At 39.0% G+C, this 23,769-nt stretch overlaps 1 long non-coding RNA gene across 1 annotated transcript in view; it reads right to left on the reverse strand.

The window, feature by feature from the left end:
* Window positions 1–3,436: 3,436 nt before the first annotated feature.
* The window catches only part of LOC120369554, a 46,178-nt gene continuing 25,845 nt past the window's right edge, over window positions 3,437–23,769 (reverse strand). The window contains exons 2-3 of the long non-coding RNA XR_005583219.1: window positions 11,667–11,722; window positions 3,437–3,744 (exon numbers count right to left, since the gene is read on the reverse strand). This is a non-coding gene — a long non-coding RNA (uncharacterized LOC120369554). The remainder of the gene's footprint in view (window positions 3,745–11,666; window positions 11,723–23,769) is intronic.

Below are 23,769 nucleotides of genomic sequence, written 5' to 3' on the forward strand. Positions count from 1 at the left end.
GGAAAGGTGGTATGTCTGTGATGCCCTTGTGATCCCTGGCAGCTGCTATTTATGGACATTTCAGAGAAAGAGAAGTCAATTACAGTATTTCAAAATCCTTAATTATCTAATAAGTTGACTTTAACCATAACTATTTTCCTAACACTGCATAATTTGGTACATTTATCAAGTTATATTGATTTATTATGTGGAAACCCATTTATGCTCCAAATCCCAAACTTAACTGTACCTTCTATTTATAACTATAAATGTTGATTATCTTTGCTGTAGCCTGTGTGACCCTCGCCTGTAGAATCAGTTATGGAAAGGGTCATTCACTTTAGATGCATTATAGAAGCGTATCTCACAATTCTTGAACAATTTCCCTGGGATTATGTTAACACGTGCTTTTAAAGCATCAAGCACATATGGCATATATTGTTCTAATTTTTTCCCCCATCATGAGCAAACAGATTTACTATGGCCTCTATAAGGAAATCAGCACTCTTCCTTTGTATTTGAGTTCCCCTGTGCCCTATACTTTAACCTCAGAGCAGTGATTAAATCCAAGATGTTGTATCAAACTCTTGTTTTTCCTCTTAGACAGCCCTACAGAGCTCCAGTGCTAAACAAGCTGACAGTGCTAGTGACCTTCTGCTCAGCTATGTCCATCTCTGAGATACTGAAATAGGCTTTTACCATGTTATTTGAAGATTCAGAATAGACTGTACATTGCAGGCCCAGCCCTGCCAAATTCTCAGCACTCTCAACTTCCATTAAAATGGCGACCAGTCCTCTTGTGACTTACTAGTGAAGACTCTGATCCTGAAAATGACTATCTTGTGTTCTCACGTGGAACCCCATTGAAGTCAAGAGTTCTGTCCACACAAAATCAGTTGCAGGATGTGGGGTCTATGAATGGTCATTGGAATAAACAGATGATATTGGGGGAAAATGTTATGGCCTCTGAACCACAGGTAGACACGGCATGAGTATATACCCACAGGTCCAATCTTCCTTCCTTTGTAGACATAAATAAGTGGCGGTTATAATAGTGGTTTCTTGTTTGATTATTTACAGTTTATTTTCATATGGACAGTATTTGAAAAAATATATTGTTAGTAATTTTGTTCTGCTTTTCATTTGATCAAGTGATGAATTACTGGTTTCTATTCCACTGTGGTTTTTCCTTTAATGCTTACAATCAACCAACCAAACAGGAACCAGTACAGTCACGTAATTTAAAATTGTAAAGCCCAAGAAATTAGCGTAACATGAAATTTCAGTCACTTATTCAATGCTGTATCTGGCCATAGTAATATTTTAAACAATAACACTGCTACAAGTAGATTTTGGTTTGTTTCAAACAGCATTATCTGTAATTACAGGGCTTCTAGTCTAGCTTAATATTTTTTTTTACTGAGGATGAATTTGTTATGAAACAAAGTGCTAGCTATGACTTGCCATTGCACTATATTAAAAGCACAGTACACTAAAATACTGTCATATCAGTGGAACAAGTTCTGAATTACAAAATATAACTGTGAGTCACACTACTACCAAGTGAGAAGTAGATATGTTTAAAATTAATGAACCTAGGCCACAGATAATGCAGAGTGACAGGTAAAAATGTTAACTGGGAAGCAAGAATTGCATGTGTGCCAGTGCTAATGAAAATAATATAATTCACTAAGAGGTAAACAAAATGCATTGCATTTTTGGTTTCTTGCCTCCAGATATGTCATGTATTTTAAAATACTGAATTTTCCACAGACAAAATACCTTTGTGCCAAGATAGGCAGCACTGCCGCTACATTGAAAATATTAAGTATAGCCTCTATGAGTAAAAGTATTCATATACACAACTGACAAATTAGTTTTCCAAAATTTACTACTGGATAGGGAACAATGCTTACATGTCAAACATAGCTTTGTCAAAATACTTCCAGACTTAGGGTCCACTCTGTCACCCTTATTCACATTGTCTGTACCTTACTCTATGAGTGGTCCCATTGAAATCACTGGGTGATGGGGATGGTACAGAAGGATGGGCCACTGGAGGCCCAGTCTTAGCATTTCTCCCAGGCATTATACATCCTGGCTATGGCCCTATCTATGCTTAATATAAGTGTTACATGCCCTTGTGGTCTCCTTTTGGTAGGTTAGTACCGCCATATAGAATTCCCAGAATAATGACACTAGCTGGAGTTCAGTTTAACAGAAGAGAGGTTAAAGAGGCAGCTCCTTTTCTGTTGCTGGTACAAACAATTTCCCTTTCTCCCCATGTAGAGAAACACACAAACTTCAATGTCCTCTCAGAATTACTTCCTGAGATATGGACCCTTCCTGTCATTAGGGAGAATTCACAGGGGTTGGATGCAGGAGTACCAAAAAACACTCACCCAGCCAGCACAGTAACTCAGATACAATAGTTGGATGAAAAATCCTTAGGTTTAGTTAAATGTCATTTTGGAAAAAAGGGGAAGAATTGGATCCTGAGTAAATAACACCTCTTAGGGGTCCAAACTAGCACTTCCTTTTACTAGCTGAATCCTCCTTGATTGACCTTTCAAATTATACAGTACTTTAGATCAGGGACCTTCTGGTCTGCTTTTATCAAAAGGAGCACAAACCACTCATAGATTCTCAACATATCAAAAATAACCTGCAGCTCCTTTTAGAAAGGCCAGTAATTATTATACAAGATAATCCCAGCGGTCCTTTCACAGAGTTCAATTTACATATTGATGCAGTGTCCAGTCCTAACATTGCTACCTACTGGTGAATTAACTACAATAGTAATTCTACTCCTGACTGGAGGAACTGGATAAGAAAATATATTTTGAGAATATACTTTTGTTAGTCCTCCTGAAATCATTTTTTTTTTTGCAAATCTTATAGGGGAATGTTTATTTTCATTATTTATATTTCCTTCCTTATTACTTGTAATCTGATTGATTTTTATCTTTTTTCCCACATTTCCAAGTTTTGGATATGTAAAAATCAGTCAAATAGATTCAGATATTCTTAACACATGGAAGAATATAAATGAATTAATAAATTTTATCTGAAGTTAGTTACTAGAATTTCAGTTATACCTGTATCATTTTAGGCTGTACATACTCTCTGCACACATTGTCTATGCTAATACTACCAAAAGTAAAAAGCTTCCAATACTTTTGGCACTGCAAAGAAAAATGCATTCAGAGACACAATGCAAATGGCAGCTTACCATAAACATCTGTGTGAATAAGATGTAATTACTTTAGTCACTACTAAAGGCAGCTTTTCATACAATATAAAGACTATTAATTCAAAATACTGAAATGAATACAGATACTAAAATGAACAATTATGTTATTAAAACTAGGGTAATAAATTATGCTGCTTTTCTATGGAATACAACCATATCACACAACCACAGACAGCACAAATTTCCATTTCTCTTTACTATTAGCTTCTGGTTCCCGTAGGTCAACATTCAACATAATGTGCAGTACTGTGCATTATGCCACTACAACTAGAGAACATGTCTGAAGGCAATCAGTCTTTTCTCCCTTATACTGGAGTGAATCCAAGATAACTTAATTGAAAGTAATAGATTTAGTCTGGTATAAGTGAGAGCAGAATTTGGCCCACTGTCTGCAATCTAGCATTCTTTACACAAGAGAAGAGTGCTCCTTCCCAAAGTGCATTCACAACATATGGAGACATTCTTTGGTTATTGCTGATTGTCATAATGCCTCAGTGGTCTTGCTGTGCTGTCTGAAAAACAAAATAATGAAGCAAAAATGATTAAACAGCTCCCTGTGCATGGTCTTTTTTTCAACTAATTTCCCCTGCCTTCAAAACAAACAAATATTTTTTAAAAAACACCTATAAAAATAAGCAATTTTTAAAATCTGTTTGATACATTCTGAACACACATAATACAGGGGAGACTAAATGAAGCAGTGGTAAATATTTTTTTTAATTTTATAAAGTGAAGGATTTTTTTTAAGACACTACACATTATAAAGGAGCTTGCAGTGTGTGTCTGTCTGTGAGTCACACAGACACTTTTTTGGTTGCTAATTTCTGCCTAGAAGTCGAGGCAAGTTGTGCTGATATAACTGTTGCTCTGATTACCAAATATATTATGTCCAAACAAGGCAGATTATCAAATCAGTTTTATCCTTTCAATGTTTTCTATCATTTCCTTGTGTGTGTACTGTTAAATCTCATCTACCCTGCAGAGTGCCCAATTCTGCAAGCTACCAGTGTCACCTTCAGTGCATCTCCCAAGAGGCAATTACAGTGGTTGCCTAGGTGAGGCTACCTGCATGGGTAACGGTGACTGACTGTGGACCAGTGTTAAATTGAATATTTGTGTGATGGTGAGTGAGTGTGGTTGCCTGGGGATTTACAAAAAAACAAAACAAATTTCACACACCAGGGGTGCAAGAAGTGACTTCGTCTCGAATGAAAAGGGACAAGGCTGCAGGGGATGACAACAGGAACAACTCTTGCAGGTAGCAATTGTGCAGAGGGCTGAACTAGAGGAGGACCTGCTTTCACACTTCCCCCACATAGTACAGTGTGAATAATGGATTTTTCGATTTGCTGGCAATTCCAAAAAAAATACAAATAAAAAATTGCCCAGCTCTACTCTGCGGCATTATAAATCCTGGCTGCATTCCTACCCTTACTCGATAATTACCTGCTCAGTTGTAGTAAAGGGCAGACAGTCAATGAATGACATGTGGGAAATACGTATAAACACCCCATTTATGGTAAAGAGTGGGATTAATTAGTCCAAGAGATGTTGTCTCCCTTTCTTTGTAAAGAAAACAATGGGTGATCTAATCACCTTTCCTTATGGAGCTGTGATTGTTTTCTTTCTTTATGTGGAAGTGATCCTGAAAAGAAAAAGCTCTCTCTAAAACCATGAGTTTTATTTGCTGAATTTTCATATGGACGACAAAGGCTTGGGGGAAATTGTAACTATGATCAAGGTTAGAAATTTACCAATCTTTTAATTGTCTATAATTTTTTTCATGCCAGGATTAAGAGAACCTGTTCTAACCAGGAACTATGCTATACATTTTCTCTGGGTGAAAAATCAGAATGAATCCACTGCGAACATATTTCCCTGAGAAAATGTTATATTACATGATATTATAGATATGCACTAGACAAAAATAAAAACTATCAGAGTTAAATTTAAAATTTATAATTTTCATGGTATAATGAATTACAAAGTAGAACTCAGGACACATACAGCAAGTATAAAAAACACAAATCTGGCTTGCCTTCCTCGGAGGAGTCTTTTCATGGACATCAGTGAGCTATCATGTGTGGGTAAGGCAAGCAGGGTTTTGCTCAAAGTGGTTAACATAAAATCACCGCTTAGAAGTTTAAGGGCTATATTTTTAATAAAGATCTGTGTTTCAGTTTCAATCTCAAAGTATTCTTGCACATGCTCAGAAGGGTAACTGAGCATGCAAATATACCTTTTCATTAAAAAAGCAAGTCATTCATGTGCACGTACTGGTTTGAGTTTGCAGGCACCCATCCCACATGAACAAATGTATGTTTTGCATGCGTAATTGCTTGTTTGAAGCCAGCCATGCCTATTTTTTAGGTGCAGATGAGTGGCTGATTTTCGAAAATCTGCCATTTACCTTTCAGTAAGTCACTGAAGAATACAGAACTACTAATGTCAATTGTTAATTCTATTACAGTTGAGAGAAAACTAGTAATACTAGGCTGTGTCTACACTAGCAGTCTTACAATGGCACAGCAGTACTGATACAGCTGTGCCTCTGTAAAATCGTTCATGTAGTTGCTCTGTGCCAACAGGAGAGAGTTCTTCTGTTGACATGAAGAAACCATGTTATAGAGTGGTGGTAGCTGTGGCGGTGGGAGAGTCTGTGCATACTAGCGCTTATGCTGGCAAAACATGTCACTTGGGGGGTGTTTTTTCACATCTGTGAGTGACAAAAGTTTTGTTGACATAAGTACTAGTGTAGACATGGCCCTACAGTGAGACTTCTCAGAGTGCATTACTTTTAAAACAAAGTGTGAAAAAAAAGTCTTCATTTGTCATGCTTATTTCGATTGCTCAGCCACATATAGGAAAGCTAGAAGAAAATTACCAAAAGGCAAAAACAGTGGTTGTAATTAAAAATGGATGTTGATTGCACAGTGATTCTTTACCATATTGTGAGTTTGCTTGTGGGCTTTTTTGTTTTGTTTTGTTTTGTATTCTCTATGTTTACAATAGGAAATATAGCACACATTTAATTAAAGTGAGTGGTGAAGATTGTAATAGTGTCCACTGTATAAAGATGTATCTTCCCAAATGCTAACCTGGTAAGTAAAATATTGTAGCTGACCCCTTCTTGTCTCAGATAGCCCTGAACCTGGTCCCATGTTCATGGTAGTCCACAGAAATGCTGTAGTGTCAGTAGCTGTAGAAACTGTACCACAAACCCTGAAGGCAAGAGCTGTAGATGCTCCAACGGTTAGACCCGCCTTGACATTCAACATGTGCTGGGTTCCCCCCAAGAATGACACTCACATGAAGAGCATATGAAGTAAAAAAGGGCTTTTGCTCTAAGCCTGGCAGAGATAAGGTAATAGTCAAGGGTTAATTAGAACAAAGAGCAATAAAAGGAGTTACTCTAAGCCTCCTTACACTTACACTTTACACTTACCGGGACGGTCGACGCGGCGAATTCGACTGCTCGGAGTTCGAACTATCGCATCTGATCTAGACGCGATAGTTCGAACCCCGGAAGCGCTAGTTCGAACTCCGGTACTCCACCGTGGCAGGAGGAGTTGCCGGAGTCGACCTTGGAGCCGCGGAGTTCACTTCCGCGGCGTCTGGACGGTAAGTAAGTCGAACTAGGGTAGTTCGAATTCAGCTACGTTATTCACGTAGCTGAATTCGCGTACCCTAGTTCGACCCCGAGCTTAGTGTAGACCAGGACTTAGAGTATAACACATTTACCAATTCTAATAACTAGCAGATCACAGTGACTCTTTCTGGTCTAGGCCATTTTCTTTCCTTGTGGGCCCATGTCCAAATATGGAGAAAACATGCTCTCAGATGTTAACACTCATTTCTACATATGGATTTTAAAGTCTTTAATGATTAACTGTTCTGGGCAGGTGTCTCTTCTGATCCTCTGAGTTGGACTTCCACAGAAGACTGGAACTGTGGGCTACTGGCTGCTGTAGTCTCTGGGCAGAGACTTCCCTCCTGGGTACATTTAACATTCCTGAGTGGTAGGTCATTCACAATTCCTTTGGCCTCTAATAGGCTCTCTGTCAGGACACTGTACTGAGCAGGAATAAGCATAATGGGGATGATGGAAAGAAAGCACAGTCAGGGCCCTGACACAATAGTTCTGCAGCCCTTTCCATTATTTCAGGATATCTTTTCTGACAGCCTGGAGTCCTGCTTTACTTGAGTGTGTAGACAAGCTGACTTTCAGAGAAAAGGAGAGCAGAGGCTGTCCTGAAGGCAAGCCACAGGGACACATGCCTGATGGTTCCCAGGGACTAGTTTCTCTCACAGCCAACTGCTCAATACAACATGACATACACTAGATGCAAGATTCTTGCCAGCTCATCAATGTATCGTCCCCTCAGTCTATTTCACTGTATTGGATAGTACAAAGGACTGCACTCAGTTACCCTGTTAGTGGCTCAGAGCTCCTCTGTCATAATCCTCTATTCTAGGGCATCTCTATCTAGTGCCAAGTGCACAGGTAAGAATTGAGTAGAGTTGATCAAAATTTTTCATTTAAAACATTGTTTTCAAAAGATCGGGGGGAAAGGGGGGCTGATCTTTTATCACTTCTTATACTTCTTCAATGTACCACAAGTTTCTTTTTGAATACAGGCTTTCCCTTTTGATTCACCCACAAGTTATTTAGCACTCTCCAATATATTTGTTATGAAACTGCAGTTTACCCACTCCTTCCACATGTGGTGCTGACCTCCATTACCAATTCCCTCAAATCCTTCTCTGTAGTTAGCTTGTAGTTTTTGCCACCTTATCTTTGGTGTGAATCATGTTGCCCTCTGATTTTCTCTGTACCTTCATTATAAAAACATTTCTAAGACGCCTTGCTGTTTTTTATTTTCCAGTGGTCTCTAGTACTTAACATAAGAACATAAGAATGGGCCTACTGGGTCAGACCAAAAGTCTATATAGCCCAGTATCCTGTCTTCCAACAGTGGCCAGTGCCCAGGGCCCCAAAGGAAATGAAGAGAACAGGTAATCATCAAGTGATCCATCCCCTGTTGCTCATTCCCAGCTTCTGGCAAGCAGAGGCTAGGGACACCATTCCTGCCCATCCTGGCTAATAGCCATTGATGGACTTATCCTCCATGAATTTATCTAGTTCTTTTATGAACCCAGTTATGTATGGTCTTGGCCTTCACAACATCCTCTGGCAAGGAGTTCCACAAGTTGACTGTGCATTGCATGAAGAAATACTTCCTTTCGTTTGTTTTAAACCTGCTGCCTATTAATTTCATTTGGTGACCCCTAGTTCTTGCATTATAAGAAGTAGTAAACAACACTTTATCTACTTTCTCTATACCAGTCATGATTTTATAGATCTCAATCATATTTCCCCATTGTCATCTCTTTTACAAGCTGAAAAGTCCCAGTCTTATTAATCTCTCCTCATATGGAAGCCGTTCCATACCCCTCATAATTTTTGCTGCCCTTTTCTGAACCTTTTCCATTTCAAGTATATCTTTTTTGAGATGGGGCGACCATATCTGCACACAGTATTCAAGATGTGGGTGTACCATGGATTTATATAGAGGCAACATGATATTTTCTGTCCTATTATCTATTCCTTTCTTAATTATTCCCAGCATTCTGTTAGCTTTTTTGACTGCCTCTGCATTGTGGATGTTGTCAGAGAACTATCCACAATGATTCCAAGATCTCTTTCTCAAGTGGTAATAGCTAATTTAGACCCCATCATTTTATATGTGTAGTTGGGATTATGCTTTCCAATGTGCATTACTTTGCATTTATCAACATTAAATTACATCTGCTTTTTGTTGCCCAGTCACGCAGTTTTGAGAGATCCTTTTGTAGCTCTTCACAATCTGTCTGGGACTTAACTATCTTTAGTAATTTTGCCACCTCACTGTTTACTCCTTTTTCCAGATCATTTATGAATATATTGAATAGGACTGGTCCCTGAACAGAGCCCTAGGGGACACCACTATTTACCTCTCTCCATTCTGAAAACTGACCATTTATACCTACCCTTTGTTTCCTATCTTTTAACCAGTTACCAATCCATGAGATGACCTTCCCTCTTATCCCATGGCAGCTAACTTTGCATAAGAGCCTTTGGTGAGGGACTTTGTCAAAGGCTATATCCACTGGATCCCTTTGGTCCACATGCTTGTTGACCCCCTCAACAAATTCTAGTAGATTGGTGAGGCATGATTTCCCTTCACTAAAACTATGTTGACTCTTCCTCATTTGTTCATCTATATGTCTGACTATATTGTTCTTTATTATAGTTTCAACCAGTTTGCCTGGTACTGAAGTGAGGCTTACAGGCCTGTAATTGCAAGGATCAATTCTGGAGCCCTTTTTAAAAATTGGCATCACATTAGCTATCCGTCAGTCATCTGATACAGAAGATGATTTAAATGACGGTTGGCGTTAGGTTGGCAGACGTCTGTAAAAATTGTCCTCAAATGAATAAAGTCAATTAAGGGTATTCTAAAAAGGATGCACAGTGCCGCCATCCAAGTGTTGTGGAAAGTAAGTGAGGGCTACTGTACAACTTTTTACATGTGCAGTTAAAGAAGCTAGCCCAGGAAACTAATAGCAGACTGTTAAATTGGAATGTTGGCACACTAACTGGCTGTAGCATAGTACTGAAGAGGAGGAAAGTACAGATAGCAAGTATCCAGGAAACAAAATTGAAAGGGGTGAAGGCCAAAGAGGTTGGGGAATGATTTACTGGGAGGCCTCCAACTCAAGAAATGGAGTAATCATAGCTCTTGATAAAAATAAAGGAACAAGTGGTGCCAGTAAATAGAATTAGCACCAGGGGCTAGTTGGCTTTTGAATGTGGCTTACTAAACATTAGTTAGAGCATATGCACCCCAGTCTGGCTGTGGCAAGGATGAGAAGACAAGTTTCTGGGAAATGTTAGACACTGCTCTTCAACAAATTCCAGGAAATGAGGACATAGTTATTGGCACTGACTTAAACAGACATTTTGGAAGAGACAGGCATGAGTATAGTAGAGTACATGGTGGCCAGGGCTTATGGAACCTTAAATGATGAATGAGAAAGCATACTGCAGCTAGCACAAACTTATGACCTAGTGGTATCAAACACATTCTTTATAAAAAGAGATGAACATCATAGTACTCACAAGAAATTAAGAAACTTTTTAAAGACACCATAATAGAGACTCAACTTAATGTATACCACAAATTAAAAAATATAGTAAGAAAACCAAAAAAGAGCCACTGTGAGTAAACAACAAAGTAAAAGAAGCAGTGAGAGGCCAAAAGGCATCCTTTAAAAAGTGGAAGTTAAATCCTAGTGAGGAAAATAGAAAGGAGCATAAACACTCATATCAAAGTTAGGTTGACTGGTCTATAATTCCGTGGGTCTCCTTTGCTCCCCTTTTTAAAGATAGGTGCTATGTTTGTCCTTCTCCAGTCCTCACCCATCCCTCATAAATTATCAGTTATTCACTAATGGTTCCAAAATTGCTTCAGCTAGTTCTTTACGTACCCTAAAATGAATGTCATCAGGCCCAGATGACTTGAAGACATCTAACTTATCTAAATATTCTTTAACCTGTTCTTTTCCCTATTTTGGCGTGTGTTCCTTCCTCTTTGTTGTCAATATCAATTAACCTTTTTCATGAAGACTGACACAAAATTGGTATTAAACACCTCAGCCTTTTTGATATCTGTTATTGGTGTTCTTTCCCTGCCAAGTAGGGGACCTACCCTTTCCCTCATCTTTCTCTTGCTCCAAATGTATTTGTAGAACTTCTTAGAACCTCCTCTCATTGCCTGTTATGTCCACATTCAAACTACAACTTGCTTTGCCTCTTCTAGCTGTAAAAAAACAAACCAATGTTCCTAGGCCTCACCTGCATCTGTTAACGTAAGATACCTGCATTTCATGGTTATATGCATTTAGAATGTAAAAACACTTAGGGCCTGATCCAAAACCCATATAAGGTCAATAGAAAGACTCCCATTGACTTCATGATCTTTGAATCAGACTCTGAGAGAGATTTTGTGATTAAAGGTACTATGAAAATCATCACTTATTTATTCTATACAGGAGATGGAAAAAGAGCAGTGAAAAGGATGATGAGAATACAAACAGAGGGATGAAAACTCTTGTGATGTTAGTCTGTTTTTATTATTCTTTGCTGGTATTTGTGGTGAATGTTTAAAAAGAGTGCCACATAAAAATGGCAATACAAGGAAAAGAGAAAAAGAGAAAAAGACATTAGATGTCAGAATAAATGAAAAAAAGGGAACCAAGAATATGGAGCCAATTCTAACACATAAGGCACTGCAAGACACAATGCCACTCCTGAATTCAAGGGAAAAAGTAAAGAAAGTATCTCAGGCATATGAAATTAAATCATAACAGATCTCTGTATCACACTTCCTACCGTACATCCTCAAGATTTTCCCAGCGTGATTGAGACCATTCATGAATAGACAGCATCTGAGGAAGTTAAAAGGAAAATGGGAACATTCACACGGAATATAAAGCAATAATATTGGAAACACATAAATCAATGTTTATACAGTTGCATGGTAAAAGTGTCTGTGATGCAGTAAAGGTGTTAAAGGATATTTTATTCACTGTGTATGATGTGGAGATTGGATTCAATCTCAGACAAACTGGTGACAGAATGCAAGACAAGCTTTTTGAGCAAGATTAAAAATTTCTTTGTGTGCCATTTTCAAAGTAGTTGCACTTTTCAACAATTCTCAGATATCTGGCTGTGCCAGAAGCTAAAATAATGACCCATGCTAGTGATATGCCAGGAAGATGAATGAAACATAGACAGTGGGATGCATTTCAATGGCAGGCCACAATTTATTAAATTAACAGTGAGGAAGGGCATTATCTCTCACTTCTTTTACATACTAGGCTTTTAATTGTGTCCAGTGTGGGGTAAATGGCCTCACACCATATAACTTGGAGTAAATCCTGAACAGTCCACCACCTAGAATTCAGCCCACTTCTTAATCCTCCTGCTTTTCCCCCTCAAAATTTGTTTGAGGGTACATAGAGACTGCAAAGGCTTAAGGCCTTCCCTTCTTACAAGAAAATTCCCACCAGCAATTTCTGGGAGCTGGCTGTTTTAGCCTTCATTGGCATTAGACTAATTTCTAATTAGAATTTATCAGCTTCCAGCCATTGATTCTTATTTTGCCTTTCTGTGCTAGATTAAAGAGTTCTTAATACTCAGTATTTTCTCCCCACAAAAGTACTTACACACTGTAAATCAAGTTACCATTCAATCTTTTTGATAAATAGACTAAGTTTTTTGGAGTCACTTATTAAGCCATTTTCTCCAGCCTAAAATATTGTTGTGGCTCTTTCAAATTTTTCAATATCCTTTTTAAAATGTGGGTGCAGAGCTGCTTGCAGTATGCCAGTAATGGCCTCACCCATGCCAGATACAAAAGTAAAATCACATCTCTACTCCAACTCACTACTACCCTGTTTATATATGCAAGACTCACATTAGTGACTTTTACCATAGCATCACACTGAGTTCATTTTCAGTTGCTTATCCACCATGACCCCAAAACCCTTCTGAGTCACTGCTTGCCAGGATACAGTCCCCTATTCTGTAGGCCTATAGTCATTGCCCCTAGATGTATAACTTTGCACTAGGCTGTGTTAAAACTCATTTTGTTTGAATAGGCCCAGATCATCAAATGATCCAGGCTCCTCTGTATGACAATCTTGTCCTCACAGCTATTTTATTATTCCACAAACCTTAGTGTCATCCACACATTTTTCAGTGGTGATTTTACAATTACTTCCAGATCATCGATGAAAATATTGAATAGTATCAGCCCCGGTACTAATCCCTGTGCAATCCCACTAGAAACATCCCCTTTCAATATTCTTCAATGTTGAAGAATAAGTGTTTAATCTATTTAACATGTACTCTATTGATATTGTATTGCATTAATTTCTTTAATCTGAATGTACTGTGGTACTAAGTCAAATACCTTTCAAAAGTATAAGCATATTACATCTACATAGATCTATTTTTATATAACCATGTAGACTGGCATTAATTATAGTGTTAGACTTTAATTTTTTACTAATGGAATCCTGTATGAGCTTTTTCATTATTTTGTCTGGGATTGATGTCAGGCTAATTGTCCTATAGTTACCTAAGTCATACCTTTTGACCCTTTTTGAATATTGACACATCATTAGCACTCTTTCAATCTCTGGAACTTCCTGGCCTTTCAAGATTTATTAACAATGAACATCCGTGGGCCAGAGATTTCCTCAGCCAAGTATTCTAGGACTCTTGTGCAAGTTATCCAATCCAGCCAATTTAAAAATGTTTTTCTTAAGAGATGTGTTACATCCTCCTTAGTTAATAAAGGACTGGAAAGAACTTCATTTTCATATGATGCTAGTAAACCATTCTATTTCTTTTAAATACAGACAAAATATTTATTGAACACTTTTTTTCTTTTATGCATCATTATTAATAATTTTACCACCTCCTTTTAGTAATGGGCCTATGCCAATAATAGGATTTTTTTTGTTCCTAATATAATTAAACTCCTCCTTAATTTCCTTAGCTCTGCAAGCCATGAATTTTCCCCTGATGTCCTTAGATTCCCTTTTCGGTTTTCTCTATTTCATAACTTCTAATATATAGCAATAGCTATTTTCCCCTTTTTCCATGTTATAAATTGTTGGGTTTTTTTATTTCTACTTGCCGCCTTCCTTTTGCTACTGAACCAGGATGGGCTTTGGGACAAAGTTCTAATCTTTCTTGATTGTGGATTTGTGGTTTGTTGGCCACCTAAGAAACTCTTCTTTAAAAAAGAAAACTTCCAATTTTCATTCACATTTTTGTCTAATATTTTCCTCCCAATTTATTTTGCTTATAATTTCTCCCAATTTAGGGTAATTAGCCTCTTTGAAACACGAGTCCTCTGTTTGCCAATATTTAATGTAATCAGATCATGAACACTAGTCTCTAGGCAACCACCAATCTCCAGTCCAATGATTAATTGATCTTTATTAATCCAAATAGAGATCCAAAGTAGTTACCTCATGTTAGGTGCACTACCTTTTGTGTTAGGAACTTATCTATAATTTTTAGAAACTCTGCAGTATGTCTCTCTCAAACTGAAGTCCTTCATAACTACACCATTTTACTTTCCACACATTACAGACAGGTAATAGTTATAGAATAACTCAGTCTGTTCTCTGGTTTGAACTGGTTGTTTGTAACAGATCCCCGCCAGTCCCCATTCTCCAACTGGGAAGGTGGCAATTTTGCAACAAAAAAACTTCAAAAACAGACTCCAAAGAGAAACTGCTGAACTCGAATTAATATGCAAACTAGATACAATTAACTGTGGCCTAAACAGAGACTGGGAATGGTTGGGTCATTACACTAATTGAATCTATTTCCCTATGTTAAGTTCTCACACCTTCTATGGTGCATCTTAATTATCACTTCAAAAAGTTTTTTTTCCCTCCTGCTGATGATAGCTCATCTCAATTGATTAGACTCTTCCTGTTGGTATGCATACTTCCACCTTTTCATGTTCTCTGTATGTATAAATATCTCCTGTCTGTGTGTTCCATTCTATGCATCCGAAGAAGTGAGCTGCAGCTCACGAAAGCTCATGCTAAAATAAATTTGTTAGTCTTTAAGGTGCCACAAGTACTCCTGTTCTTTTTGGGTTTTGTTAGTTACTATAGTGATCCATATGCATTTAAGAGCCTGTGTTTGAGTTATCACTAACTCTAAAACAGGTAATGGAGTTTCTATGCAGAGTGCCACCCTCACTTTTTCCCCCACTCTATCCTTCTTGAGCTGGTTATAACCAGTGAATTTAACATTCTAATAATGTGATTCATCCTATCATGTTTCAGTAATGCCAATTAGATGAGAAGAAATCTGATATATTTACTTCAACTACAGGGAGGCAGGGTGGGCTAGTAATAGTGGCAAGATTGTCCCTGGATGGCTGGGAAGGCTTTAAATTGGGAGGTGGAATGAGAAGTAATCAGCTCTCCATTCCTCCTCCCCCATGGGGTAGGCAGAAAAGCTCCTCCCCTCATGTGTACTTTGAGGTACAAAGAAGGGCTAGGAGAAGCACTTCTCCTACATTTCGGGTGAGGTCTTGGACATTGAGTCTGAGTGAACCATGTTCAGGGCCTCAATCATTGAGGCAGCCATGAAAAGCTGCGGCTTGAAGGCGATTGCTGCCTGTCATGGTGGCAACCCTAGGACCCACTGGTGGACTCCAGTGAAGCTGTCAAGTCAAAGAAGGAAGCTTTCTGAGCAATACTCATAAACCGGGCTCCTGAAACAGCTGAGAGATACCAGCTAAGAGGCTGGCTAAGAGGGCTGCGGCTGTGGTGGTCGTTGAAGTGAAAGCCCAGGCTTTGGAGGAATTTGGAGAGACCATGGATAATGAGTACCAGGCAGCCTCAAAAGATGCTCTGGCAAACTATTTGTCACCTTAGGAAGGGTTGGCGTGAGGTTGCCCAGGCTGTAGTCAGCAAGGGTGGTGACATGCTAACCTCGAGTGAAGAAATCATTGAGAGGTGGAAGGAGCACTTTGAGGAACTCCTCAACCCAATGGACACACACCCCTTCCAGGAGGAAGCACCAGAAATCTCTGGTGACATCGGATCTATTTCTGATGCTGAGGTCAATATGGTGATAAAGTGGTACCTTCATAGAGGTAAGGCAGCAGGGGTGGATGAGATTCACTCAGAGATGTAAGCACTGGACATGTTGTGGTGTTGTGGTTAACACGCCTCATCAATGTTGCGTGGAAGGCGGGTGCAGTACCTTTGGATTGGCAAACTGGGATGTTGGTCCCAATCTTTAAGAAAGAAGACCAGGAGGTGTGCTCCAATTATAGAAAGATCACACTCCTCGGCCTTCCTGGCAAAGCCTATGCCACAATGCTGGAGAGGAGATTACATCAGTTAGTTGAACCTCAGATTCAGGAGGAACAATATGGATTCCATCCCGGCAATGGAACAATGGATCAGTTCTTTCCTCAGTCACAGATACTCGAGGGGTCTGGGAGTTTGCTAATCTGGCCTACCTTTGTTTTGTAGCTCTGGAGAAGGCATATGACCGTGTTCCCTGAGATGTCTTGCAGGAAGTGCTGCTGGAGTATGAGGTGCTGGTGCCGCTTTTACATGCTATCAAGTCCCCTCTATTCTTGGAGTGAGTTGTGCTCGTATTCTTAGCATTAAGTCAAGTTTGTTCCAGGTGGGCGTTAAACTCTACCAAGCTTGTCCCCACTCCTGTTCATAATTTTCATGCCCAGGCTATCAATGCACAGCCGAGCAGTGGAGTGAATCTGGTACAGGGACTCAGAGGTGGCATCTATGCTGTTTGCAGATGATGATGTCCTTCTTGTTTCTTCAGACTGCGATCTCCAACACACTCTCAAACATTTCGCCACTGAGTGTGAAGCAGCTGGGCTGGGAATCAGCACCTCCAAATCAGAGGTTATGTTCTTCTCCTGGAAGAAAGTGGACTGCTCTCTCCAGGTGAGGGGGGGGAACAGCTGCTCTTAGTGGAAGAGTTCAAGTATCTAGGGGCCTTGTTCACGAGTGATGGTAAGCAGGAGCGTGAGATTGACTGGCGGACTGGTGCAGCAGCAGGGATGCGGGCACTGTACCAATCCATGGTGGTGAAGCAGGAGCTGTGTTCTTGGACAAAGCTCTCGGTTTACGGGTCACTCTACATCCGCATCCTCACCTATGGTCATGAACTTTGGGTAACGACCGAAAGGACGAGATCACAGGTACAATCAGCAGAAATGAGGTTTCTCCGCAGGGTGGCTGGGCTTACTCTCTGAGACAGGGTGAGGAGCTCGGCTATATGGGAGGGCCTAGGAGTACAGCTGCTACTCCTGCAGAGCGAGAGGAGTCACCGGAGGTAATCTGGTACCTGATAACAATGCCTCCTGGGAGTCTTCTGTTTGAACTGTACCAGGCACATCTCACTGGGCAGAGGCCCCGATGCAAACCCAGGACACATTGGAGGGTTTAATATCAACTGGGTGGCCTGGAAATGCTGGGGAATCCCCCAGGAGGAGCTGGAACCTGTTACAAAGGAAAAAGAAGTCCAGTCCTCTCCTACTCTCCATGCTTCTGCCATGACCCTCAGGAAAAGTGGCATAAAGGAAAAAGAAGAAGAGGGGCTAGGCTTTAGCATGCCTGAGCATTTAATCTCTCTCCCACACTCCTCCTCCCACGAGTTTGCCATTCCCCTGCTGATACAATCAAATTCCCCTCTTCTGCAAGATAGGGAGAGGGTTTTAGATTATTATAAATGTCTCTGGGCTTGTATCAGAACCTTTTTAGCACCCATCTACTGGAAATGTTGCCCTTTTAAGGAAATCATTAGTCATCTTTGGAAATCTGGAATCTGAATATCCTGAGTATGGATTATGTGCATATTTATTTTTAATTGGATATATCTCCTCTTCTCTCTGGCCTCCTAACCCTTACCCCACCATGATTTTTACACATAGATGAAATTCAAGTTGGAGTCAAACTCTCAAACACACAATATTCAAAGGAATTTGAAATTATGCAGAATGAGTTTACTTATTTTTTCTTAATAAGAATCAGGTATACTGCTATAGTAAATTCATAATTTTGGATGGATGCTTAGCCATACCTCCATCCAAACATTATACTGCGCACATCATCAAGTACTGAACCATGACTCATTTTAAGATATGCCACTGGATAGATAGGTGGTTATGCTATCTGAGTTGACAATGGATCCACTGTAGAATATATAGCTTTCCTTATGGAATGCAAGTTTTTCCTTGTTTTTATGAACAGCATTCATTTAAGAAATGAAAAAAAATGTATTGCTTTTCTTTTTTTTTCTTTTTTTTTAAATGAGTGAAGAACAGGAATTCTGATTTCCTATGTGAAATATTTCCTCTGGCTACCAGTTCCTAGTTGAGGATTCCAACCTTGCAAGTGATCCCACTTGCTTCAACTGGACCACTTACATAAGTAAGGAGCAAGAATTGTTCCCTTTGGGGTAATTCCTCAAAATGTGTTAGGAATAAATAAAGTTCAGAAATGCACAAAGGATCTTCAAGTATGTGAATATGCAAGGAATGTAGAGTTGAGCCTGACATAAGTAAACACTTTGGAAAGTCCACAAGGTCTTATACTACTCTTCCCTATCCAACTCTTTGAAAATTTTGTTAGACATCTGGGGTAATAAACTAGCACATTGACTGTTTCTGTTCTCCAAACAAAATGCTGCCAATTCGGACCATGTTAATATATAATGTATCAGAGTCTCAGCACTCTGACAATGTACTCCACTCATATGTTATCAGAGCCACACTGATCATAGTTGACAGATGATATACTGTTGTACTTCACGGACAGTACCATTTCTTTAAGGTGTAATAGTGTAGTAGATCCTAAGAATGATATTAATCTACTGATGTACAGTACAAATCTCTAACATAACCCCAACTCCTGCCCCTGCAAGAGAGACACTCACCCACCCACCGACAGAAACAACATTCTAGGAGGAGTCTGTCTTAATGAACATTTTTAGCTTAAAGATTCGCTAGGCCAAAAAAAATGAATAGTGCATAAAACAAAACATACTGTACATTAAGGTGATGCTGCTGCATATTGTTAATACATATTTTGATTTGCACATGAAAAGAAACTTCTGGTTAAACTGTATTTTGGCTTGTATGCTCAGATAGTTCAGAATGTACATACCAGCAGTGTATGAGTTAACATTTGGTATAATATTTGTGGCCTGGTAGGCCTACCCCACTTATGAGCCTAACTATGGGAAAGTACATACGAGTTCATAAAGTGTCACAATAACCTATAACAATATGTAGATAGATAGGAAAAGTTGCAACAGGGAGACAAATTTAATTTGTCCAAACAAAAAGGAGTGTTGATAATTCAAGGACTAAAACCATGCCTCATAAATAAAGGAAGTATGGGACTGGAAATTAATGGACCAAAATTGGTGTGTTGGAAATTAAGCCTAATTAGTGACAAAATAATGAGAGGATGGGCTATTCTCCCTTTCCAGAATCCTCAGAAAGAGACTTGAGTGAAAATTGGAGTAGGTGAATGGAAACATTGCTGACTGAAACTCTACCATCATTACTTTCACCATAAATTCCACTGTGACTCCTGGAACCCCAAGATAAATTGTAACACTGTCTGACCTTTGTCCTAATCCTGAGACATGCCCTGACCAGACTGGGCCAGATAGAGCGTCATAGATGACATCACCATCTCCAACAGCTCAGTCTAAATCCTGAACACCATATGGGATGTGAGACTTTGTCCTCCCACTGCTCCTTGGGTGTCCTATTACATTCCCCACTTCATTTCTTGTTTCCTGTCCCCCTCTTTTTGTCTTCTATCTAAAAAGTCTGGCTTAATTGGCCAAAACTGCATATTTTGCAACACTGATGTAAGCTTGTGACCAGAAAGGCAACTAAAAGCAATGCCCTGGTCTTAGAGTGGCCAATAAGACTATGTGCCATGTCTGTGTTTTTCCAGCAGTGAGGTTGCAAGCAAGCGTCAACACTAGAGACAGCAGCTGCATTTTCAATCTTTGCTGTTATTTTCTCTCCCATCGTGTGTGTGTGTTTTCCCCCCCTAGGAAATGGGATCAGACTTTAACAACTCCAGCCCATCTCAACTTACTTTTTCTCTTTTCACCCAAAAGACCAGTTACCATGTAAAGAGGCTGTCAAACAAGTTTTTTCCTCCTTCTAAGGGCTCTTTACAGCTGAAGAGAACAAGAGCTGTCAAAATGAAAGTCTTACTTAATGCTTTATGTTTCAAACGCTCAAACTGTTTTCCCTTCTTTTCTATATCTTTAATAAAAAGGAAAAAAGATTTTTAATAATGTCTGCCACGGTACTAAGCAGGCTGAAATCTCAAATGTTGTTTAATGATATTTAATGCAAGACATTGACAGGGTTACATTAACACCTTTATCTCTTTGGCCCATGTATGCCATCTTAATGAACACAACACATTTTTGTGGATATGTGATTTCAAATAAAATTATGAAACATGAGAGAAAAATATCAAGCATGATTAGATTTTTAATAGGTTCATTTATACATATATAAAAGAACAAACAATGAAAAGTAATAGTTGTTCTGTGTTATAAGGACTGGAATAGGGAACATATTGCTCCTGGTGATCACAATTTTAATTTTATCATCACCAGTTGATCTGCAAATTGCTCTGCTTTTACTATATTTCTACATTTTTGTGCAGTGGCCATGGAATTTATTATTCAGAGCAGTTGCCTGAATGATGGGAAAATGAGCAACCTGAGACACAGAGACAGCTATTTTATAATTTTATATATTGCTGTGGGTTGCCTCCTCATTATCTGATAGCATCAGATGCTTAGATGTATGCAAAATATGCTTTGTATCGTGGCCACACACTTACCAAGGTTGATATTCCTGGTCTCTGACAGGAAATTTAACAGAGAAAAAGCTAAATAGATCAAATACCTTTTGTCTTGGTTTTTGCCTCATACATGATATAATACCAGTGTTACTGCACTATTTCACAAGTGCTAGCTGTCAGGGTTCCTTACTCACTCTGAACTTTAGGGTACAGATGTGGGGACCTGCATGGACACTTCTAAGCTTAATTACCAGCTTAGATCTGGTATCGCTGCCACCACTCACAAGCATTACTTTTCTTCCCTGGGTAGTCTTGAGAGACTTCACCAATTTCCTGGTGAACACAGATCCAAACCCCTTGGATCTTAAAACAAGGGGAAATTAACCATCCCCCCTCCTTTCTCCCACCAACTCCTGGTGGATCCAGATCCAACCCCCTTGGATCTAAAAACAAGGAAAAAATCAATCAGGTATTAAGAAAAAGGCTTTGAATTAAAGAAAAAAAAGGTAAAAGAAAACCCTCTGGGAGAGATTAGCATACCAGGTACTCTCACAGACAACAGATTCAAAACACAGGATGTTCCCCTGGGCAAAAATCTTAATATGCACAAGAATACCCAAATTTGATAATTCCCTTAATGGTACCAAGACAAGTTACAAAGAAAATAAACATAAACCTATTTATCCCTTTCTAAAACTTACTACTCTAATAAGAGGCTGCTTCCTTGATCTTTTTCACTCCGGCTGAAACTGAAACTCTAAACAAAGGAAAACTTCCCTCCTTCCTTTTGAAACATCTTGTTCCCCCATTGGTTCCTCTGGTCAGGTGTCAGCTAGGCTAGGTGAACTTCTTAACCCTTTACAGGTAAAAGAGGCATTAACCCTTAATTATCTGTTTATGACACTAGCTTTTTGAAAGATTGTACTAACAAATTGACTGAGTTTAATTATAGGCTTTCATATCATTTTCCATAGGCATATTGGAGGGTCTAAGACATAGAAATATGACTCGTACTCCATTTTCTGCATAAAAGTGTACATACTGGGCCATATTCATCTCTGGTGTAACTCCACTGAGGTCAAAGAAGCTCCAGCAGGAGTGAATTTCTCCAGTGTTCTCAAATGTCAACTCCCCAGTGTTTCAAATCATCTGAATAATTTTTCAATCTGTGGAATTTTATAAACTGAAGAATCATCCAAAATGTTTCATTTTCTTATGTACCATAAACACATCAGAACACTTGTACCCTTTAAACGACATGCTTGGCAATACACATCAACATATTATGCTCTTTTATATTAGCTGACTAAAGTAATGTTTACTTAATAATATTTAGACTTACATAGACTTCATATTAGAGTTGGTTGAAAATTTTTAATGGTAAACTTTTTTTTGACAAAAAGTGGCTTTTAGACAGTATCAAAATTTTGCTTCTGTCAAAATGTTTCAGTTTTTAATATTTTTTAAACTAAAAAGAATTTGTCACACACAAAAAAGAGAAAAAGCAAAAAGGGGAGGGTGGAGGACAAAAGAAACTAAATATTTTGGTTCATTTTGCTACAGATTTTCACTGATTTAAAAATCTAATGAAATGTTTGAACAGATTTGTTGAAACCAGCCTGTCACCATCACATCAGCTGTTTAGTTGTAAATATATTGCTATCTATCCTGCTTGGGTGGGTCCCTGATTATGGAGAAAGCCACTGTACAGATGGAGGATGAGATACCCAAAGCTATGGTAATGATCTGACGCTGACATCACCTATATGGTCACTGGCCACACCAGAGCAGGGCCACTTTAAGAAGGAACATGAAAAATAGTATCTTTCAGTAAGCCATCTTTGACTTCAACATCTTATAATTAGGAAATAAAAGGCTTCAAAATACCCTTCCCAGATGGTTTGGAATATCATTAAACTATGGAAAATCATAATAAATTGTTAATGATAGCAGCTACGTGCTCCTCACTGAATGAGAGATGGTACAAAAGGCAGCTGAGGGGAGATATGATTGCTCTTTATAAATATATCAGAGGGATAAATATTAGGGAGGGAGAGGAATTATTTAAGCCTAGTACGAATGTGGACACAAGAACAAATGGATATAAACTGGACACTAGGAAGTTTAGACTTGAAATTAGACAAAGGTTTCTAACCATTAGAAGAGTGAAATTCTGGAACAGCCTTCCAATGGGAGTAGTGGGGGCAAAAGACATATCTGGCTTTAAGACTAAGCTTGATAAGTTTATGGAGAGAATGGTATGATGGGATAGCCTAATTTTGGCAATTGATCTTTGATTATCAGCAGGTAAGTATGCCCAGTGGTCTGTGATGGGATGTTAGATGGGGTGGGATCTGAGTTACAACAGAGAATTATTTCCTGGGTGCTGTCCGGTGAGTCTTGCCCATATGCTCAGGGTTTAACTGATCACCATATTTGGAGTCAGGAAGGAATTTTCCTCCAGGGCAGATTGGCAGAGGCCCTAGAGGTTTTTCGCCTTCCTCTGCAGCATGGGGCACGGGTCACTTGCTGGAGGATTCTCTGCAGCTTGAGGTCTTCAAACCACAATTTGAGAACTTCAGTAACTCAGATATACGTTAGGGGTTTGTTACAGGAGTGGGTGGGTGAGATTCTGTGGCCTGTATTGTGCAGGAGGTCAGACTAGATGATCATAATGGTCCCTTCTGACCTTAAAGTCTATGAGCAAGAGCTGCCTTAAAATGGGCAGAAGTCTTGCAGAAGCCCAAACTGACATTTTCTGGGGCATGTAATTGACAACTATATAGATGTTTAAGGTATACATTTACTATTTTGTCCAAATCAAACCAGAACCTTTGTGTCCTGATTCTTTACTAATAAGAATCTTTGCTTCTTCCCATATCTTAAATGTATCCTAGAGACATGCTTAATGGGCATGTTATAAACAACAATCCAATCCTAAAGCTCACGAGGGTTAACCATAAGATTAACCTTAAGATTTTTGAAAGCACAGATGACAAATTCCGATGTCTTCTAAGCAACTGATGTGTTTTGAGTTCTTCTGGAAACTCCTGGAGAATTTTCTTTAT

The sequence above is a fragment of the Mauremys reevesii genome, linkage group 7, assembly GCF_016161935.1.
Source record: "Mauremys reevesii isolate NIE-2019 linkage group 7, ASM1616193v1, whole genome shotgun sequence".
NCBI classification, from domain to species: domain Eukaryota; kingdom Metazoa; phylum Chordata; order Testudines; family Geoemydidae; genus Mauremys; species Mauremys reevesii.